This window comes from Oryza brachyantha, chromosome 11 (assembly GCF_000231095.2).
Source record: "Oryza brachyantha chromosome 11, ObraRS2, whole genome shotgun sequence".
Classification (NCBI taxonomy): Eukaryota; Viridiplantae; Streptophyta; class Magnoliopsida; order Poales; family Poaceae; genus Oryza; species Oryza brachyantha.
In genome coordinates, this window is record NC_023173.2 from 9,666,748 (window position 1) to 9,673,262 (window position 6,515).

Sequence of the window (6,515 nt, forward strand, 5' to 3'; positions counted from 1 at the left end):
CGTCAGCCGATTTCAGGCCCAGTGTGGTGAAGCATCGGTTGAGGACGTGGTCAAAATGCGTTTCTTCCATCTATCACTAGATCAGCTTCACCTAGTTCTCATTGCTACCGCCAAATTCAGTGAGAAACTAGGACGATCTCAAAAAACAGTTCCATAAGTACTTCTTCGCGGGAGTATATGAGATGACTCTGACCGATCTCACCACCGTGCGGTAAAAGGTGGATGAATTGGTCCACGACTACGTGCAGCGGTTCAGAAACGTGAGGAGTCGTTGTTACCATCTGAGTCTGAGCGACCGGCAGCTAGCCGAGTTGGTGTTCCAAGGCCAACTCGGCCAGATCAGAGAGAAGTTCTCAGCCCAAGAGTTCGAGAGCTTGGCACACCTTGTGCAGAAGGTATCGGCCCACGAGGTCCGATACCAACAGGCCAGGAAATAGAAATTCCAACGCTGAGTGGCGTACCTCGCCGAGGATTCATCGGACTCCGAGCTCGATGAATCGGACATCGGCCTAGCAGAATGGACTAGGAACAAGAAACCAATCAACTTTCCCTGGGTGAAGGCAACGAAGGAAATAGAGAGGTTTGACTTCGATGTCAACAAGGCCGATAAAATTTCCGACCTCCAGCTGCAAGAAAAGCACATACATCGGCTGAAGAGTTGAAAAAGAAGAAATAATGTAAATGGCACAACTTTGTCTCCCATAACACCAATGACTGCCAAATCTTCCGGTGTCAGATCTAGTCGGTTGTGGAACAAGGCCGCATCAAGTTCGAGGAGGCCAAGAAGCCGATGAATATAGACGAGCACCCATTCCCAGTTAACATGGAGCACGCCGACATCAGCTGCGGGCCAAGCCGATACTCGGGGAAGCGCGAATGTACAATGCATATTATATACTACATCAATGATGAACAGGTACCATCGGTGCCACGAGAGAAGTCGAGAGCACGACGAGCGAGCTGGCTACGACAATCATTGGGATTGTCCCTTCTTCCAGTACAACTGGGAGGAGAGAATCCGACTACCGTCCAGAGAGGATTGCCCCGAGTGCAACCCCGAAGACTGGTAGCTGTCACGCCCAGAAATTCCTCACACGAATTTCTTAACTTAATTGTGTATTAAAATCCCTGTCCAGGACCAGCCAGGGTACACAAAGAGACAATGTTGATTACACAACCATTTTTCTTAGAAATAGCTAAAAATAACACTTATTCTAATGAAAATACAGCGGAAAGTTAACATAGACTAGCTCCAGCAGGTATGGCTCCAGTCCACAGGCAACGCTTCGACGGCGAATCAGCTCACTCCTGAGAATCACCTCCATCTGATTCAACTTCTAACTCTGAAGGGGGAAATTGAGCAAGGCTGAGTACAAACCACCATACTCAACAAGCAGCACGGAAGAGAGGCTAATAAATGATGCATAAGGATTATCAAGGACAGGCTAGGGTTAGTTGCAATAAAGCAGCATTTACTAAATAACAGAGATTAAACTGGATAAAAGTGATTAAACTAATAAAAGATTGAGTAAATAACAGTTATAAAATACCACAAAACGTTACACCACGTTGCGACAGGCCCAACCACTACTCAACGTTACACCACGTTGCAGTAGTCCCAAGTGAAAACCAGTTTACCCAAGTCATTAACGGTTCGACTAATCACAGTGAAGCTGGGAGTCCGACCATAACCGTGGGCACGGCTATTCGAATAGATTGTACTCTGATCAGAGGTGTACTACTGTACCCACAAGACATAGCCCCACTACAATTGAATGTGCGCCGACATACCACCACGTGCGCCGACACTTCAGGTTTCGCCCCCTCCTTTACACCAAGTCGGGCAGCCCCCTCTTGTGCCTAGGTGAATGCGGAAGCAGCATAGGCCATCATTACACCACGACTCCCATCCATACTCCATCACGCTCACCCTTGCCTGGCTATGTCGAATAGTTCGCAATTACACTCCAAATCCCACCGTTGCCCATTCTGGCTTGTGGTTAGCACGGAAATAACTTCCAGGGTTTCCTGCGAACTGGTCCTTAATTGTCATGGGTGCGACTCTCAAAACCAAGCACCCACAATCCACTATAAGCAATATTTTAGTTGGCATTAACCCGAACTGGGTAATGAATCATTAATACAGCTATTCAGAACTAATCATGATTAATGAGTGATCCCATGAACTACTTGATCTAAGCACGGCTAAGCATTAACCTAGGCCTAGTTCTAGTCAAGTTACCCCTGGTCTAGCATAAATAAAGTTGGACAAACAACGGCATAACAATGGTAGGTCACCCGCAAAATAAATACAATAAATACTTTAATTAAAACAGTGCATATTTAAATAAATAAAGTGGGGAATTTTCAATAATAGGTTCAATAAGATCAAAGATGAGTGCCCCTTGCCTTACTCTGTTCCTTGGGGAACTTCGGCGATGATCTCGAAATAAACCGACGCTTCGACAGGATCCGAATCTAAGCGACAAAGCACAAAAATAAATAAAACAGCCAAAAACTCTACTGAAACAGTAAAGAAAGTATTTTTAATGCATTCTTGACAATTTTATGGATTTAATGAAATTTGAATGGACTTAAACGGAGACCGGACGAATTAGTTATGAATTTTAGAAGTTTTTTTGGGGGTGAGGAGCGGACCCGAGGTGGCTTCGGCCCGGAGAGACGGCGGCGTGGCGCGGTGGGCATCAGCACGCGTCGGCAATGGCGGCATCACTCCCGCTGTGGCGAGGCGAAGATGGTGATGGGTGGAGGGGCGGCGACGGCCGGGAGACAGCGCGCTCGCCCGGCAACGGTGCGGGTGGCCCGACAACGATGTCAGAGGGGAGAAAGAGGAGGGGAGGGGGATGCAGGCGCTCACCGGCGGCATGGAGGATGGCGGCAAGTCGGTGTGGGCCGGGGACAGGTGGTGACGGCCGGCGGTGAGGCTGATCAGCGGCGGCGGTGGAGATCGCTCGGCAGCGGTGGTTCGGGTGCGGCGGTGACCGGGTGGTGAGAGGAAGCGGGGGCGCTGGGGACGACGAGGGCGGCAGTAGGTCGGCGACGTCGGGCGGTGGTGGTGAAGGCACTCCGCGGTGGCGACCGGCGGCGAGGCGCGAGATTGGATGCGGCGGCGACGGAGCTTGGGCGCGGCGGTGGCTCGGGAACGAGTGCAGTGGCGCGCGACAACTCGGCTTTATAGGGGGCGCGGCGCAGCTAGGGCGGGGCGGCGGTTGCGAAGTCTGCGGCGCACTGGGCCGAGCGGCGGCCTAGGAGGGGAGCGGAGGGGGAGGAGGCGCGCGGTGCGGAGGGGAGGCCGGCTCGATTGGGCCGACCTAGGGGAGGGGAGCTGGGCCGGCCCGAAAAGGAGGAGAGGAAAAAGAGAAAAGGGAAAAGAAAAAGAGAAAGGAGGAAAATTGGACTCCGGCCCAATTTGAGAAGGAAGGGAAAAAGGAAAGCCCCACTTTGCTGAATTTTAAATTAAATTTTTGCGCAAAATTTTATACTTTGCAATTTGAGTTTAAATCCAGTTAATAATTTTGCGGACTTTGGTTTACTTAAATTAATTCTTTTAGACCGATTTTTCCTGAGTTAATTAAGCCAATTATTATTTATGAATTTCTTTCTACGAATTAGGCTTGGGATTAAACTCTGGGTGTGACAGTATCAAACCAGCCAGCACGCGCGTAACAGGGGGCCAAGGACGCCACCTAGACAGACCAGGCGTCGCGTGTCAGCGCATGACAGGCTGGGCCCTTAGGAGCAGGAAGGAGGTGACGAAGACCTCGGGAAATAATATGAAGATTAGGAGCAGCAGCAGCTGATGAAGCCTAATCAGTGGTGCCCTAGTGGTCTGTTTACGAAGAACCAAAAGAGACGGCTACAACGAATCCGTCACCGAGAGCTACAACAACAGCATGCTGATGAACAACCACCGGCTCCCAAGAGGACATGTAAGGAGTGGCGTGTCAATTCTGAGGTTCACAAGCCGTCGGCCGACGTCAATATGGTCATACTGTTGCTGGCAGAATACAGGATCGATTGGTCTAACGATGACACACAGGAAGCGACGGCCCAACTGGTGCTACCACCACAGCCAGCCATCTTTTAAAAGCCAGCAGAGAAAGACCATATGCACCTCCGACCTCTGTACATCCAAGGGCACGTGGATGGAAAGCCGATGGCCGAAATGCTGGTCGCTGGAGGTGCAGCGGTCAACCTAATGTCGTACTCCATCTACAGGAAGCTGGGCAAGACCCCCGAAGATCTGATCAAGAAAAACATGATGCTCAAAGACTTTGGGGGCAACTCATCAGAAGCCAAGGGATGCCTCAAGATGCTGCCAACTACTTTCTTCGTCATCGATAGCAAAGGGTCCTACAGCCTGCTCCATGGGAGAGATTGGATACACGCCAATTGCTGCATACCGTCCACCATGCACCAAAGTCTTATATAGTGGCATGGACACCAGGTGGAGGTAGTCGCAGCTGACAGGTCAGTCAACGTAGCAACAACAGATCTCCCAACGTGGGAATTGAAAGGCTATGAGTGCATCTCAGGAAAACCCTGGTCGAGAGAATTCTTGAGCGTATCGGACACTGGGATCCAGCCGATACGCAACGAGTCCTAGTAAACACCCTGACCGAGACAGTCGATGATCTAGATGGGAAGCTAGGTCAAGGGTTTATGTCACCAGATAAACTAGAAGAAATAGATATAGGACCTAGAGATAGGCCAAGGCCGACTTATATCAGTGCAAACTTATCTCCTGAATTTTGGGAGGAATTAATAAAGCTGTTAAAAGAATACGTCATCTGCTTTGCATGGGAATATCATGAGATGCCAGGACTAAGCCGATCACTTGTTGAACATCGGCTACCGACTAAGGTAGGCTATCGGCCATTCAAGCAACCACCACGGAGATTCAATCCAGATTTGTACGAACCGATGAAGGCAGAAATAACCAGGCTGTATGACGCCAAGTTCATCCGGCCTTGTCGGTATGCAGAGTGGGTCTCCAACATCGTTCCGGTACTCAAGAAAAAAGGCAAGCTTCGGGTATGCGTAGACTTCAGAGATCTGAACAAAGCAACACCAAAGGACGAGTACCCGATGCCGGTAGCAGATGAGCTGGTAGATGCAGCCTCAGGACACAACATGATCAATTTCATGGATGGCAATGTCGGATACAACCAGATATTCATGGCAAAAGAAGATATCCATAAAACCGCGTTTAGGTGCCCGGGAGCAATCTGCTTGTTCAAATGGGTAGTTATGACATTTGGACTCAAAAGTGTAGTAGCCACTTACCAGAGGGCCATGAATTATATCTTTCATGACCTGATCAGTTCTCTGGTAAAGATCTACATTGATGATGTGGTGGTCAAGTACCGGCATAGTTGAGGATCACCTTGGCAATCTTCGGCGCATGCTCGAAAGAACCAGGTAGTACGGGTTGAAGATGAATCCAACCAAATGTGTCTTCGCCGTGTCAGTCGGGGAGTTCTTGGGGTTCATGGTGCATGAAAAGGGGATCGAAATAACCCAAGGATGTCTTTAAGGGATAAACGACACCAAACCCCTGGAGGACAAGACGAAATTACAATCCTTGATCGGCAAAACTAATTTCATCCGGAGGTTTATATCGAATCTATCCGGAAGGATTGAGGCCTTTTCTCCTCTGCTGAAATTAAAAGCCCATCAAGAATTCTCATGAGGGGAGAGTCACCAGAACGCCTTCGATAGAATCAAAGAGTACCTCAAGAACCCCCGGTCATAATGCCACCCAAAAAAGGGGTACCCTTCAAGCTTTATCTGTCGGCCGATGAGAAGACAATCGGCTCCATACTGATACAAGAGGGGGCGACAAAGAGAGGGTTGTATTCTATTTGAGCAGAAAACTACTCGACGCCGAGACCAGGTACCCAGAAGTCGAGTGGTTATGCCTATGCTTGTATTTCCCATGCACCAAACTGAGGCATTACCTGCTAGTGGCCGAATGCACGGTGGTGTGCAAAGCCAATGTAATCAAATACATGCTATCGACGCCAGTTCTAAAAGGAAGGATGGGTAAATGGATTCTGGCACTAATAGAATATGACCTAAAGTATGAGTCGGCACAGGCAGTAAAATGACAAGTGATGGCCGACTTCATAGCTAAACACCACAAGGAGGCCGGTTACATCGAGGACATTCCATGGACTGTCTTCTTTGACGGATCCGTCTGTAAGCACCGGTGCGGCATCAACTTGATGATAATCTCGCCTCAGAGGGCATGTTTTGAGTTTGTATACACAATCAAACCGTATCGGACGAACAATCATGCCGAGTACGAAGCGCTGATCAAGGGGCTGGAACTACTGAGAGAAATAGGTGCCAGGGTAGTTGAAGTCATGGGGGACTCCTAGTTGGTAATCAAGCAACTCTCTAGGGAGTACGAGTGCAGAGATGACATCCTCAGGACCTACTACAAAGCGGCCAACGAGTGAAAAGAAGGCTTCAAGCAGGTTACGCTGACC